At 40.5% G+C, this 17,227-nt stretch overlaps 1 pseudogene; it reads right to left on the minus strand.

The window, feature by feature from the left end:
- Nucleotides 1-103: 103 nt before the first annotated feature.
- Nucleotides 104-5,575, minus strand: LOC101145390 (putative neuroblastoma breakpoint family member 5; annotated as a pseudogene).
- Between the last annotated feature and the right edge of the window lie 11,652 nt (nt 5,576-17,227).

Here is a 17,227-nt window from a genome sequence, read left to right on the forward strand (position 1 = left end):
GGTTGTCAGGGTCGTCATCAGTGAGAAGGGCCTTCAGATGCTGATTGAGTAAGAGGGAGGCATCTCTCCCTTCCCATAACTTCTTCCTTAACTGGGTCAGCTCTCACGCCTGAGAGTGAACTAGGGCTTTGTATCATCTAAGGTAGGATAGTAGAGAAAATGTAAGAGTGGAGAGGGATCAGTGATCAGTTCTAAGAATTGCAACAGAGATTTATGTGAGAATATCCTCAAGAAGCCCTCCAAGCAGAATTTTAGCACAGTTTTGGGGAAATGGCTCTGACAAACAGAAAAAGGTTTTTTTTGAGACAGATCTCACTCTGTCCCACAGGCTAGAGTACAGTGATGCAGTCTCGGCTCACTGCAACTTTGACTTCCCAGGTTCAAGATATCCTCCTGCCTCAGCCTCCCATGTAGCTAGGACTACAGGCACATGCCACCACGCCGGGCTAATTTTTGTATTTTTATTAGAGACAGGGTTTATGACATGTTGGCCAGGCTGGTCTCCAAATCCTGACCTCAGGTGATCCACCCTCCTCAGCCTACCAAAGTGCTGGGATTACAGGGGTGAGCCACCACGCCCAGCCAAAATATAATTTTTTACTAAAAGCCCTCCTCTGTATTAGAGTGTTCCTATAAGATTCCTCAACATTCAACTTTTTCCTGTGTAAAGAAAACTAGATTTCTTCCCAAATTTGTTTCAGAAAAGTGTCCCTTTAGTTCCTCATTACATGGACATTTCCACGTAAAAATAGCACATGTAGCACAATATGCAGTGACTGGACACAAAGCCACACATAGAAATGTGGCCAAGTACAGCTGAGGTTATTCAGAGAGATGAAGGAATGAAAGAATGACAGGGTCAAGATAATAACATTCAAATGAATGAAAGAATGAGAAGCCAGTAAGTCAGGAGGTGATTCTAAGGATAAAGAAAATATGATACTTATTTACAATGGAGTGCTATGCAGCCATAAAAAAGAATAAGAGCCTGTTATTTGCAGCAACATGGATGAAACTGGAGGTCATTATGCAAAGTGAAATTAGCCAGGCAAAGAAAGACAAACATCGCATGGTGTCACTTATTTGTGGGATCTAAAAATCAAAACAATTGAACTCATGGTGATAGAGAGTAGAAGGATAGTCACCCGAGGCGGGGAAGCATAGTGGGAGCTGAGGTTATGGGGGTGGTTAATGTGTACAAAAAAAATAGAATGAATGAGACCTATATTTGATAGCACAACAGTGTGATGATAGCTAATAATATAATTGTACATTTAAAAATAACTAAAAGAGTATAATCAATTGTAACATAAACAACAAATTCTTGAGGGGATAGACACTCCATTTTATGCGATGTCATTATTATCCATTGTATGCCTATACCAAAATATCTCAGGCACTCCATAAATATGTATGCCTACTATGTACCCACAAACATTAAAATAAAACATTTAGAAAGAGAAAATGTAGTGGTGATTGCACAATATTTTGAATGTACTAAATGCTGCTGAGTTGTTCACTTTCCTTTGGTTAATTTTGTGTTTTACAAATTTTGCCTCAATAATTACTTGTTCTGAGTAACAACTGTAGCCCATAATTTACTAGCATTGTTGTTCTGTAATTGTTTTATAAATGTTTGCACGACATGTGCCTGCTATGTAAATTCCTGCCCTTCTCCTGGCCCAGGTTAGCTCTTATTTCTCCAGCTGAGCTGCCCCGCTTCCGAGACTCACACACCTTCCACCTGCCTGCCCCACCACACAGAGCCTCCCTCACCTGAGCTCCTCAGCTTGTGTCGACTTCTCTGCCAGCTTCTCCTCCTTGAACTGCATCTTCTCCCCCAGCTCAGATTCTGTGATGCCTTTGTGCTCCTCACACTCTAAGAAAAGACACACCTGTCTCGGTGGGAGGTTGGACATGCTGCTGCGGTCGTTGCCTGCAGGGGAGTGAGAGGTGACGGCGTGCTGGCAGTCCTCACAGCCCTCGCTCGCTCTCTGCGCCTCCTCTGCCTGGGCTCCCACTTTGGCGGCACTTGAGGAGCCCTTCAGCCCACCGCTGCACTGTGGGAGCCCCTTTCTGGGCTGGCCAAGGCCGGAGCGGGCTCCCTCAGCTTGCAGGGAGGTGTGGAGGGAGAGGCGCGAGCGGGAACCGGGTCTGTGCGCGGCGCTTGCGGGCCAGCTGGAGTTCCGGGTGGGCGTGGGCTTGGTGGGCCCCGCACTCGGAGCAGCCGGCCGGCCCTGCCGACTCCTGGCAATGAGGGGCTTAGCGCCCGGGCCAGCGGCTGCAGAGGGTGTACTGGGTCCCCCAGCAGTGCTAGCCCACCGGCGCTGAGCTCGATTTCTCGCCGGGCCTTAGCTGCCTTCCCGCGGGCAGGGCTCGGGACCTGCAGCCCGCCATGCCTGAGCCTCCCACCCCCTCCCTGGGCTCCTGTGCCGCCGAGCCTCCCGGATGAGCGCCGCCCCCTGCTCCACGGCGCCCAGTCCCATCGACCACCCAAGGGCTGAGGAGTGCCGGCGCAGGGCGCGGGACTGGCAGGCAGCTCCACCTGCAGCCCCGGTGCGGGATCCACTGGGTGAAGCCAGGTGGGCTCCGGAGTCTGGTGGGGGCGTGGAGAACCTTTATGGCGGCGCGTCTGGAGTTCTTCGTTCCTCCCGGTGGGTTCGTGGTCTCGCTGGCTTCAGGAGTGAAGCTGCAGACCTTCGCGGTGAGTGTTACAGCTCTTAAGGCGGCGCGTCTGGAGTTGTTCGTTCTTCTCGGTGGGTTCGTGGTCTCGCTGGCTTCAGGAGTGAAGCTGCAAACCTTCGCGGTGAGTGTTACAGCTCACAAAGGCAGTGTGGACCCAAGGAGTGAGCAGCAGCAAGATTGATTACAAAGAGTGAAAGAACAACGCTTCCACAGTGTGGAAGGGGACCCGAGTGGGTTGCCACTGCTAGCTCGGGCAGCCTGCTTTTATTCTCTTATCTGGCCCCACCCACATCCTGCTGATTGTCCACACTCTGTATCTAGCTAATCTGGTGGGGATGTGGAGAACCTTTGTGTCTAGCTCAAGGTTTGTAAACATACCAATCAGCACCCTGTGTCTAGCTCAGGGTTTGTGAATGCACCAATCGACACTCTGTATCTAGCTACTCTGGTGGGGACTTGTAGAACCTTTGTGTCCACACTCTGTATCTAGCTAATCTGGTGGGGACCTGGAGAACCTTTGTGTCTAGCTCAGGGATTGTAAACACACCAATCAGCGCCCTGTCAAAACAGACCACTGGGCTCTACCAATCAGCAGGATGTGGGTGGGGCCAGATAAGAGAATAAAGCAGGCTGCCCGAGCTAGCAGTGGCAACCCACTAGGGTCCCCTTCCACACTGTGGAAGCTTTGTTCTTACACTCTTTGCAATAAATCTTGCTGCTGCTCACTCTTTGGGTCCACACTGCCTTTGTGAGCTGTAACACTCACCGTGAAGGTTTGCAGCTTCACTCCTGAAGCCAGCAAGACCACGAACCCACCGGGAGGAACGAACAACTCCAGACGCGCCGCCTTAAGAGCTGTAACACTCACCGCGAAGGTCTGCAGCTTCACTCCTGAGCCGGCGAGACCAGGAACACACCAGAAAGAAGAAACTCCGAACACATCCGAACATCAGAAGGAACAAACTCCAGATGCGCCACCTTAAGAGCTGTAACACTCACCGCGAGAGTCCGAGGCTTCATTCTTGAAGTCAGTGAGACCAAGAACCCACCAATTCCGGACACAGGAGGAGTCAGGGTCCACCCCAAGGACACAAGGATCCCCAGTACCAAGCTCTCGGCGGCACTTGATGCTGTCGCTTACGGGTACCACAGTTTCTGGCAGGAGCAGCCTCCTCTTTAGGCTCCTTTAAAGCAGGTGCTCTGTGCTACCATCACTTCTCCCAGTGCAGCTGGCACAGAGCTTTGCCTATTGGGCCTCCATATCTTTACCAACCTCCCAAATACAAGGCCGCTGATACTCCCCAATTTGTGAATGAGGAAAGAGAAACTCAAAGGCACATGAAATAACTAGAAAACATGACTCAATTGGAATGAGGCAGAGTCAGAATTCACATCCACTAAGGTGTGACTCAAAATCATGGGCCACTTTACCAAGCCTTGCAGCCTCCTGTAAAACACTAGGCTGGAACATAAAGCAGTGATTTCCTGTACAGTCAGGAAGGCCCCTAGAACTATGGGACTGGTGGTTCCCTTGTATTGGGAATTTCAAGCACAAATACCACAGAGATTTTTAAAATCATATCTGGACACAAGTAAAATATGAGGCATAAGACAATAAGGCCCTGAAAAAAATATGCCCAAATGCTAATAAAGTTTGTGTTAAATTAGAAATAGTAGCACAAATAACTAATAAATAGTTTTTACTCTGTGCCAAGGACTCTTCCAGGAGATTTACAAGAACGAGTTCCGGTAATTCATTGCAGCAATTTACAGAGGTAGGAATTATTATAGGACCCTATTAACAGATAAGGAAACTGAGACAAAGAGAAGACAAACAACTTGGATTGGAGCCCAGGAGACTAGCCCAGGGTCCCTCCTCTCCACACTGCACTGTTACCTCAGCAGAGTCTTGGGCACTCCCTTTCTTCCTCTTTAGGAATAAAAGCCTGTGCTCCAGGAAGCAGGACTTCCCTCTCATCAGGGTCGTCCCTGCTCCTGATGCTGTCACTTATGGATACCACAGGTTCTATTCAGAGCAGACTCCTCATTAAGCTCCTGGAAAGCAGGGACTGTGAACTATCACCATCTTTCCCCCAGTGCGGACAGCACAGGGCTTTGCCTATTGGGCCTCAATAGACGCTTAAATTGAATAAAAGTTCATTAGTTCCAGACATTTACACCAACAGACTAAACGTTATTTGCCTGCAGGATTTTATATGGTACAGAGAGGATCCTGGTAAAAATGGTTTAGGCTGTTACTGAGAAAAACAGGAAGTTTTGTGTCTGCATCAGGCATCAATAATTGGGATTTTAACTCTAACCCCACCCTACACTTCACTGCAAATGCGGAAAAGTTGCTAAACACTTTGTGTCCAGTTTTTCAATCCTCAGCAAAATGAGATTAAAATATATACTTCTACCTTTCTGGGAGTAAGGGAAGGATGAAATTTATTTTGATGAAGAGAAGAGAGGAATCGGGTCTAAAGAGTGTTTAGTTTCTCAGAGAGAAGACAGTGATCACTCATCACTTTGGTGATAGTGAACCTGCAGAACTTACACGGTGAAACCCCATCTCTACTAAAAATACAAAAAATTAGCCGGGTGTGGTGGTGGGCGCCTGTAGCCCAGCTACTCGGGAGGCTGAGAAAGGAGAATGGCATGAACCCGGGAGGTGGAGCTTGCAGTGAGCCGAGATCGCGCCACTGCACTCCAGCCTGGGCTACAGAGCGAGACTCCGTCTCAAAAAAAGAAAAAAAAAAAAAGAACTTTCTGTATTTCTGTAGCTGGCAGAAGCTTCAGAGACAAGAAATTTCTCTTTGAGGTCTCGGAACTGCTGTTTGCTCATTTTCAGCTGTGAGAGCAATTCCTGGTTGATTTCTAGGATGTTCATTTCTGCTCTCTCACTGGACAAAGGGCTGACAGATTCTGCTATGCTGACGTTTGTGGCAGAAGAGGTAGAGCCAGGGACTGGGGAGAAGAAATCCAGCCCAAGATGGGTTAAAAACTAGTGAAATCAAACAGATTTGACCAAGACTGAGGGATGACTATAACTGGAATTCTTACCTTACTGTTCAGAAAAACTTGATCAGCACCCCACAACACCTGGAAGTCCTTAACCACAAAAACAAAGTTTAAGGAGCCAGAGCTTGGAGCAGAAGACACTGACTGTAGCTTAGACTCTGAAGGGAGTGAGGGAAGTAGTGCCCAGTGGGTCAGGTAATGGTCTGCCGTCGCTATTACAGAATTAGAAGGTGGGGATGTCATGGCATCTTGGAGCCCCTGCCTTCCACTTGCCTAGGCCATGCTGAAACACAAGGCCTCCTGATCTCCCCTGAGGGTCACCACCGATGGGGACCACTCCCTCAGCTGTCATTCTGGGTATTTGTGTACCCTTGTGACAGTACCGCAGACCTATCTCTTTCCCAATAAATCTAAGCATATTTCTCATTGTTCATCCTTTATGTGTATAAAATCATCAAGGCAGAAATAATTTCCCAACAGGTTTTATTTTCAATTGTTGTGATGAAGTTGCCCCCCTTCTCTTTAAGTAAAAACAGATCTGAAGGCTTTTCTACAAGTAAAAGATGTGGAAGTTTTAGACTGCCATGATGTGCTTTTCTGGGTCTTCTGCAGTTTTTTCTGTGTCTTCTAAAAAGTGTAGGACTAAAAGCAGAATATAATACTATGTGAGTGAATAATTCATTTTCAAAATGTTTTCTTTATTGTCTCAATATTCTTCTTGCGGCATCCCATTGTTATGTTGATTTGTTTTCCCTTACTGGGGCAGAATGCTGGCTTTTCACTACACTTACAACCAGTTTGACATCCTTACTGCTGAAGATTTTCCACTATCTGTAGGCTGATTTGTATTTTAATGTCTCTAAATACTCCATTTCATACATCTCAGTTATGGATGTCATTCAAGATTCACAATTGCTGTTTTCAAGATTTCAAGTGATCAAAATCATTTACACATACCTCCTGAAAATATGCAGAGACCACCTATCTTGGGAAATCTTATAAAACTGAGGCTATTTTGTTGTTTTCATTTAGTTCCCCTATATATTAAACAGAACAGGGCCCATGAGCAGTTTTTATGGAATATTGCTTGTTAGATGTTTTTTTGAGTTGGCCTAATACCATTGATCTGTGATTGTCTTCCACTAAAAGAACATGGTGAGATCAGTCATGGTCAGGGGTGGTTGGTGATCTGCTGGGTACATGTGTAATACCCTAGAGGAAGGTGTAAGTCATAATCCATTGTGGTTTTTATGGCACAATGTATGTTTTATGGAGTTTTTACTCTGTTCTATTTACAAAGATTAAATTGAAGCTATGGTTTAGGGTTTTACACCTGAACTTAAAATTTTTCTGATTTCTTTCTTTCTTTTTTTGTTTTTCTTGAGGCAGAGTTTCGCTCTTATTGCCCAGGCTGGAGTACAATGGCACAATCTCAGCTCACTGCAACCTCTGCCTCCTGGGTTCAAGCAATTCTCCTGCCTCAGCCTCTAGAGTAGGTGGGATTACAGGCACGTGCCACCATGCCCAGCTAATTTTGTATTTTTGGTAGAGACAGGGTTTCTCCACGTTGGTCAGGCTGGTCTCGAACTCCCAACCTCAGGTGATCCGCCTGCTTCAGCCTCCCAAAGTGCTGGGCTTACAGGCATGAACCACCACGCCTGGCCCTAGTTTTTCTGATTTCTACATTGCAACTAAATTCTCCTGTAAATAGAAAAATACTTTTTATTACTTATAAGAACAAATAATTGGTTTGAGTTTTAAAGATGAAACACTAACTTTTGTTTTCATCGTGCACTTGTCCCTATTCGTGCTGCTCATTGTCTCTCAGCATGTCCTGGTCTTTCTCCTTGCACTTACCCTCCTCCTGCTGAACAATCTCCATGCACTGTCCAACACCACCAGCAATTCCAGCTCTCCCTTGGCCTCCCCAAAATGGGTGCAGGTGTCAGGATGTCAAACACATCCTAAATGCAAAAGCGACCCATGCTCTAGAGCAGGCAGCTGTGATCCCACCTGCCTGAAGTTGGAGATAATGTCCTAGTACAGGAAGGAATTACTTCTCTTTTACTAAGGGGTCTTTTCTTCATGTCTGAATGCCTCTGTTCTAGTGAGCACAACTGTCCAAAATATGAATGCACTTGCTAACTTTCTAGTTTCTTCTTAGGCAGCTAGATTATTTATAAGTCCTCTTTACTTACATATCTCTACTGAAGTTTGAATTCTTAGCCGAATGATTCCTTTTCTTGTAAGGTGAGAGGCTTGGAGAAGACCGGTCTCATCACTGTGCAGAAAAGGTAAAAAAAAAAAATTCTATTCAAAGCAAGTTTGAATTTGAAACTAGGGCTTTCACTGTTTCCAACGTGGAAGGTCAGTGTCTCAAGCACATGTCTCCAAGGGCTTGTGTCTCTGCTGTACTCCAGATAAAGCTAAAATGGGGCCCAAGGATCCAGGTCTCTTAGAGTCCCCCAGTTTCTCTGGGCTTTAGAGGCTGCAATGAACATATCCTGTTGTTCTGCTCTGGCTTACTTTTGTATTGTGGCTTTGGGATGATGTGATGCAGCTTAATGGTTCCTACCCCCAAGCTGATCACAGTAAGAAACAACACCTGGGAAAGTGAGTGCAAATACAAGTCCATCAACCCCATTGCAGTGATTCTGATTCAGTGGCCTTACCTGGTGCCTGGAATGCATTTGTCAATGTTACTCAGATGTGCAGTCAGTTTGGGCACCCACTGATATCATCAATCTTACAGTTTGTGAGATGATTTTTCTTACATATTATCACTTGTGATCTTCACAATCGACTTGTGAGGAAAGCTTTACTTTGCCCTGTTTTGTTGATGAAGTAACCAAGGCACAGAGTCTGTAACCTGTCCAAGTTCTCCTCATTGTAAGTACTGGAGCCAGATCTCAGGTAGTCCCCTCTCCCCCACACCCTTTTCCACATTTTCCAACTCAGTTGTGTCAGTCCTTTCTGAGTTGGTGTTTCTCTCACCTATACCTTATTTCTGCAAAAACAAAAACAAAAAAAAAAACCTTTTTTTTAATCTAATGTATTTCCTCACAACAGGCTGTCAGCATCATATTCTGGCCACTGACTGTGAAAGCGAGATGCATTTTTTCATGAAAATACTGGGCAGAGAAACATGGAAGGACAACTTGCGTTATTATGTTGTTATTATTATTACTAAAGTATAATTCATATATCATAAAAGTCACCATTTTCAGGCATACCATTCAGTGTCTGTTACTATATTTAAAAGGTTTTGCAATCATCACCACTACCTAATTCCAGAACATTTTTGTAACGTTAAAAAGAATGCCCGTACTTATTGGCAGTCATTCTCCATTCCCCACTTCTTGCAATCCATAACTTTATAGCAACCACTAATCTTTCTCTATATATAAATTTAATTGCTCTGGAAATTTCACATATATGGAATAATACATTATATGGCCTTTTGCATCTGGCTTCTTTCACTTAGCATAATGTTCTCAAGGTTCATCCTTGATGTGGCATGTGTCAGTACTTCCATCCTTCTCATGGCCAAATAATATTCCATTTTTTATGGACCGTATACCACATTTTTTATCTGTTCATCAAGTGATCACTGTTTGGGATGTTTCCACTTTCTAACTATTATGAATAATGCTGCTTTGAATATTTTTACATGTTTTTGAGTGAACATCTCTTTTCAATTCTCTTGGTTATATACCTAGGCATGTAATTGCTGCATCCTATACAACTTTATATTGAACTTTTTGAGGAACTAATGAACTGTATTCCAAGCTCAGTGGCCACACCATATTATATTCCCGCTAGCAATTACAGGAATTCCATTTTCTCCACAATCTCCCCAACGTGTGTTGTCTTTTTTTGTTTGTTTTAGTCATACTAGTGTGTATGAAGTGGTATCTTATTTTGGTTTAGCTTTACATTTTCCTACTGACAAATAACATTAAACATCTTTGCATGTGCTTATTGGCCATTTATATGTATCCTTTAGAGAAATGTCTATTCAAACCCCTTTTCCCAATGTTAAATTGAGTTATTTGGTTTTTTTTTGTTGTTGTTGCTCAGTTATAAGAATTCTTTGTATGTTCTGGATACAGGACCCTTGTCAGATATATGATTTGCAAATATTTCTCCCATTATGTGTATTATCTTTTCACTTCCTTGATAATGTCCCTTGAAGTATAAAATTTTTTAATCTTAATAAAGTTGAATTTATCTACTTGGGGTTGTTTGTGTATATCTAAGAAACCAGTGTCTAATCCAAAGTCATAAAGATTTATACCTGGGTTTTCTTTAAAATATCAGTTTTTGAATGAGAACTTTCCTGGGTTTTAGTGAAAGGTGGACATTATTTAATTATGCCTTGGGTCCATTGTCTGATGTTTCTTCTGATTGATATTCCTATACCCACCACCCCCTCTCTGGAGCATCCAATGTCCTGCAACAGAACTCTGGGGAATGGTACCCTTTCACTGACTTTGATTCAGGTGAGTGGCCTGGTCAGGTAGTTCAGCCCGGCCTTCAACCAAACCAGTTTGACATATTCCTCCAGACCTTTAGAGCTGAACAGTTGAGTGCCTCTCTGAGGAACGCTTGGAAACCCATGTTTTTCTAAGGCTAGAGTGGACTTCCTCAGTCAGTGCTAGACAAAGGGGACTGGAGGGGTTGGATCTAGTCAAGACTTTCATCTCTGGTGTTAGATAGAGATTACAGCTGCTTCAGGGTTTGGGGAAGGTTGCTCAGTACAAACTAGGTCCTCTCTAACTCTTTTTAGTGTATTGTGACGTTTTTCTAGAAATAATGGAAGAATATTTATTTTTGAACATTTTTCTGTTTTTCTTCCATTGTTTGTCTACACTTTTAAGTGGGTAAAAGAGAACTCAGAGTAAATATATTCTTACGCTTATTTATTTTTTTTCCTTTTTCTGGAGAACGGGGTCAAGCTATATTGCCCAGGCAGGTCTCGAACTCCTGGGCTCAAGCTATCCTCCCACCTCTTGCCTCCCTGACAGCTGGGATTACAGGCATGAGCCACCGCGCCCGGCCATATATTCTTAACTAATTATGGCTCATGTACACTGTCATGTGATCATATTTCTTTCTGTTATATAAACTATTTTATTACAGTTATTATCCTTCTCCTGATGAGGAAAAAACTCAGAAAAGTTACAAAATTTTCCTAGGTCACAAATTTAGCGAGTTGAGGAATAAGCATTAGAAACCAGTTCTGTTTTGCCTTCAAAACTAACCTTGTACCATTAGATCAAATTGAGTGACAGTACTTCTGTGGGAAGAAGTCTCAGAGTTTGTGGTTCTAGATTGATTTTCCCAGGGAAATAATGTGTCATTTTAATATTGTTTCAAACCTTCAAATTTCTAAATCTTTTTCCATTTTGCTTTTTTGTGTTTCTTCTATTCCATTGCTTTTGGTTTCTTCTTAAGGAATCCCTGTTATTTATACACTGAATATTTGTTACCTAACTTCTCTCAATTATCACTTTTCAAGAGTCTTTATCATCTTTTTTTCTAAGAACAGTTCTTAATTGAGGTATAATTTGCATAAAACAAAACGCAAAAAACTTAAGAATACAGCTTAATTAATTTTAACATAATTATGCATTGTGTAATACCACCGAGATCAAGGTAGAGAACATTTTCCACCATGCCCAAAAGTTCTGACATTCTCCTTGCTAGTCGATACTCATCCCCTGAATAAAGAATGTATTCTGAATTTTGCAAGTCTTTAATCCATTTGTGTTGCCGTAAAGGAACACCTGAGGTTGGGCAATTTATAAAGAAAAGACTGTTAGTTGGCTTACCATTCTGCAGGTTGCGCCAGAAGTATGGAGCCAACATCTGCTTCCGATGAGGGCCGCAGGCTCCCTCCATTCATGGTGAAAAACAAAGGGGAGTTGGTATGGGCAGAGATCCCATGGTGAGAGAGGAAGCATGAGGGAGACGGGAAGTACCAGGCTCTTTAACAACCAGTTTCCGTGGGAACTAAAAGAGCAATAACTTACTACCCCCTTCCAGGGAAGGCCTTAACCTATTCCTGCGGGATCCCCATGACCCAAAGACCTCCCATTGGGCCACCTCCAACATTGGGGATCAAATTTCAACACAAGATTTGGAGGGCACAAATATCTAAACTATAGCAAGGACCATAATTTTGTTTATTATGCATCATAAAAATGGAATCATATCGTATGCTCTCTTTTGTTTTGACTTCTCTTACTCAGCATCTGCAATTGAGATTCAATCTCTGGGGGGTTATGTATGCGATGAATTTGTTTGTTTTTTTCTTTTGTTTAATTTTATTTTGACAAAGTAATATTTTATTGTATGATTGGCACACAATTTGATTATCATTTTTTCAGATGGCAGACAGGTTTACTTTTTGGCTATTATGCACAAAATAACTTTGAATATTCTTGTATAATTCTTTTAGTGAAGATATGCACTCTTTTCTCCTGGGTATACACAGCTAAAAGTGGAATTGCTTGGTTGAAAGAATGAAAAGCTGAAACAGAGTTTGCAGAGTAGTTTTACTATTTTACATTTCTATGAAAAATGTAGGTCATTTCTAGTTGGTCTGCATTCTCACACACTTACTATTTTTAGTCTTTTTCATTTTAGCCATTCTACTACATACGTAGTAATATACCACTTTGGTTTTCATATGCCTATTGGTCATTTAGATATTTTTAAAGATTTTCTACTATTTTTCTTCTAGCAGGTTTAAAGTTTCAAGGTTTATACTTAAGTCTATTATCTAATTTGAGAGGTTTTGGGCTCTTTTATTTTTATTATATACATTTAAGGTATACGACATGATATTTTGATATCCATATACATAGTGAAATGATAACTACAGATAAACAATTTCGAATATACATCAACTCACATAGTTACCTTATGTGTGTATAGTAAGAGCACCTAAAATATACTCTTTTAAAAAATTTATGGTATACGGTACACTATTATTAACTGTATTCCTCAAGCTGTACTTTATATCTTGAGATTTATTCATCCTACATAATAACTAGTTTATACTCTTTAACCAACATCTCTTCATTTACCCCCCCACCCCATGTCTCCAATCTAGGCTCTGATAACTAGTCTTTTTATTCTCAGTTTCTATATATTTGACTTTTTATTTTCTTTTTTAGATTCCATACATAAGAAAGATTATTCAATATTTTTCTTTCTGTGTCTGATTTATTTCACTTAACATAATGTCCTCCAGCTTCAATTTTGGTGCAAATTACAGGATCTTCTTCTTGTAAAAGTTGAATAACATTTCACTTTATATTCTACAATGTCTTTACTCAGTCATCTGTTGATGGGCATTTAGGTTGTTTCCATGTCTTCACTATTGTGAGTAATGCTGCAGTGAACATAGCAGTGAAGATATCTTTACTAGGTATTGATCTCATTTCCTATGGATATATGCCCAGAAGAGGGATTGCTGGGTCATATTTTCAATATTTTGAGGATTTGCCTAGGCTGGTCTCAAACTCCTGGGCTCAAGTGATTCCTCAGCCTTGGCTTCCCAAAGTGCTGGGACTGCAGACATGAGCCACAGTGCCCAGCCCATTGTGTTTTTCTTCTAGGAGCTAAGGATCCAATTTTATTATTTTGCATCTGGATATCCAGTTTCTTTACATCATTTATTAAAGAGATTATCTTTTCCCCATTGTGTGCTCTTGGGGACATGGTCAAAAAGTAGTTGACTGTATCTACTTGGGTTTATTTCTCGGCTATTTGGTCCCCTGGTCTCTTTTAACGCCAATCCCACATAGTTTTGATTACTACAGCTCTGTAACATAAGTTTTAACTAGACAGTGTGATACCTTCAACTTCCTTTTTCTTTCTCGGGATTGCTGGGTCTATTCTGGGCTTTTGGTGGTTCCATTCTAATTTTAGAGTTGGTTTTTTCTGTTTCTGTGAAAAATGCTATTGAAATTTTGATAGGGACATATTGAATTTATAGACCATTTTGAGCAGCATAAATATTTTAACAATACTTATTCTTCCATTTATTAAATACAGGATATCTCTCCATTTATTTATGTCTTCAATTTCTTTCAATAACATTTTACAGTTTTCAATGGACAAGAATTTTTCCTTCTTGAATAAATTTATTTTGGGTATATTATTCTTATGGGTGCTATTGTAAATAAAATCGCTTTATTAATTTTATTTTCAGATTGTTCATTTCTAGTGTATAGTAATTTTGTCTGTTTATCTTGCATGCTGCAAATTTGCTGAATTAATTGATTGACTCTAGTAGTTTTTGTGTGTATGTGGATTATTTGGAATTTTCTATGTATAGAACCACGTCATCTGGAAATAAAGATAGTTTATATGCTTTCTTTACTATTTCCTTTTTAAATTTCCTCTTTCTCTCTCTGAATTGTGAATGTCAAAATTCCCCAGGTCAGTCCTAGATGTGCAAAAGAAATGAAGAACAAAGGTCAATACATGAAGTTAAGACATACTTCTAAAACACACAGTGTTTTAGCCTATAACGCCCCCTGGAAAGTAGAGCCTGAAACACAGGCTTGCATGCAATTTATTTTCAGGGGAGGAGAGTAGGAGACTAGGGAGAGCAAAACAGGAAAGGAGAGAAAGCCAAAAGATGGATTATTCTTGACCAGGTTTCTTCTGTGAAAAACTGTATCTCAATCTCACCAGGCTTTCTGAGAAGCGAAGTAAAATGAATGCACCACAGAATTGTGCAAGCGAAGGGCAGAAAACAGGAGTAATAACTCAGTAGCTTCTGTCCCTAAATGGTCATTAGCCTCCTCACACTCATGCATTCAGACTATGAGTGCATGAGTGCTGAGCTGGTTCCCACAAGTAGGAGGTGAGAGGGTTAAGAAAATGTGCAATGAAGGATGAGAAGTGTTCAATATTTCTTGTAACACTATCAGTCAGGTAAGCAGAGTTAAAGTTTTCTCAGGTTCTTGTTTTTTCTGGAATAAGCTAACAGTATTGTTTAGAATTTGATAAAGTAATGATTTTTAGAGTGACCACCAAAAGAACAGAAACACTCTATCACTTTTAAGTAAGAGAAAATGGAATTTTAAATATACTTAAAGAAAAAATAGGGGATAGGACAATGATTATAACAAATAAAAAATACAAAATATGATAGCACATTTAAACTCAGATACATCCGTACATATAGTAAATGTAAATGAATTAAATTTCCAGTTTAAAAACAAAGATTATCAATTTCAAGTATAAAATAAATAAGCAGAAAAATTGTATCATTAGATATAAAAGTGATCAATTTGTCATGTTACTAAATTAAAACACTTATTGTGGTCAAGATGTCAAACCTTCCCAAATTAACATACAAATTTAATATACTCTAATGTAGAAACAAATATTTTGGAAAAATTAACCAAATAATTTCAAATTAATCTGGAGAATATTCAAGAAAATTTTTAAGTGGAATAATAAGGAATGTTAAAAATATCTATCTACCAGAATAGACAAATAATTATGTGTGAATACTCATGTGTGAATACTGTTTGAGATTTCCAAATGCTTTACATTTTGTATCTCATTTGATCCATGTAATCAACCCTATAAACCAAACAGTAATTGTATACAGGAAGAATCTGAGGCTCAGAAAGATTACCTTGTGAAAAGCTACACAGCAAATGACTGTGTTAAAGCTCAATTCTAGCTAAAACTCACTCCTGGTACAGTACTCAGGTCACATCTTATTTATAGGAGAGCAAGTCAAATTGAAATTGAAGTGTGGGAAGTAGCTTTGGTTTATTAAAAGATGGCTTTCTTTTGAGCATGGAAATAGCAAAATATTGACACACTGAAAATATCAGCAACAATCTCAGGCAGAATTATTCTTTGGGTTTTTTAAATGTGACATTAATCAGCTACTTAGCACAAACTTTAAGAGTTGGTTTCCCCCACATAATATTATGAAACTGTCACCTTTGCTATCTCTGTTACAACCCTGGGTTGTTTTTTGTTTTGTTTTGTTTTGTTTTTGTACATCTCCTGCTACTATGACTCTTGTTTGTTTGCTTGTATTTATCCGCCTATGTTTAGAAAGCATTTGAGCTGGCTCAAGGCTTCTGCCTTGCGCCAATCATATTTCTCTTGGTGTGCTTGCAGAATTGCCTGACACTTTCATCATCCCTATGATGTCAGCAACTATTAAAGCTGATTCTGTGACCAGTCAACATATATCACAAGACTACATCAATATATAAACATATGAGTAAACAAATCTGTCCAGTTTTTAAAATGAAGGTTGATGTTATGATCACAATAATGACGATGATGATGCCTCTCCCCACAACATCAGAGTAGAACAAGCAATTTGCTGGCTTCCTACAGAAAGCAAAAAGAGGAAACTATATAATTTGAACCTTTCTTTAGGGAATATGGTTCGTACTCTCCAAATTTAAGCCAGCCCTGAGAGAGGTGAGCTGGAAAGTCTGTACATCCAGCAGACGTCTCTTGCAGAGGAGAATGAAAGCTGTTTCAGGACCACCAAATATTTCTGCTCAATAAAGGTTACAGTGTTTATCCTGTAATCAGATGCTAGATTTCTAAAGAATGAAATGTGAAAACACAGAAATTTTTCAGTTAGACATTCACAATGAGCCTCAAGGAACTTATGTACAATTTTTTTTCATGCTTGTCTCAAAAAAATCCCATTTTTAGTTAAATGAATCTTTTACATAATACTTAGAAACAAAATATACTATTTTACATAGTGTCATATACAGTATTTGAATGTTTATCTTACATCTAAAAAACTTCAGAATTCTCGCATCTTTTTGCATAGTCAGTTTTCTTATGTAATATTGAGAAATGCAATTATGTGACTTCAAAGGAATTTCACGAAATCATAAATTCCTAAGACTCTGACTACCTACCTCATGCATCTCATTTTTTCTCATCATTAGTTATCTAAATATGTTTTCTGTTAAAAATTATAGCAATAAGGGATGGGAACTTAAAAAGGAACCCACATTTTTCTTCTTATTAAAAAAAAAGTGAAGAATTATCTACCTCCTTGAAAGATCAAGCCATTCTATGAACTATCAACATCTGAAAAATCCTAACCCCCTTTTCAAACTCATTCGTGTGTGACTCATTCACAGTAAATCTATGCCCGAACAGTTTTAGTCTTAACCAAATGTTGCCCAAGCTGAAAGTATGCTAAAAGCTCTGCCAACTCTCACATATTTTTGACAACACAGACAGCCACAAATGTCACTTCTGAGTAATCTTTTTATTACTTCTTGGCTAGTGATTACTCTCAAACTCCTTTGCCTATAAGATTGTGCTCATGCTTTTAATATTGGTTCTCTCCTCTTCCCCTTTCTGTTGGCCCTCATTAGTCCTTGCACACAGCATCAGTTCCTGATCTCAGTCCTAATGCCATCCTGATTACTTCTCCTAACATCAGACAAATCCAGAGGCTGTCAACAGCCAATGGAGTTGGGAAATCATCTTT

This window comes from Gorilla gorilla, chromosome 2, assembly GCF_029281585.2.
Source record: "Gorilla gorilla gorilla isolate KB3781 chromosome 2, NHGRI_mGorGor1-v2.1_pri, whole genome shotgun sequence".
Lineage (NCBI taxonomy): Eukaryota > Metazoa > Chordata > Mammalia > Primates > Hominidae > Gorilla > Gorilla gorilla.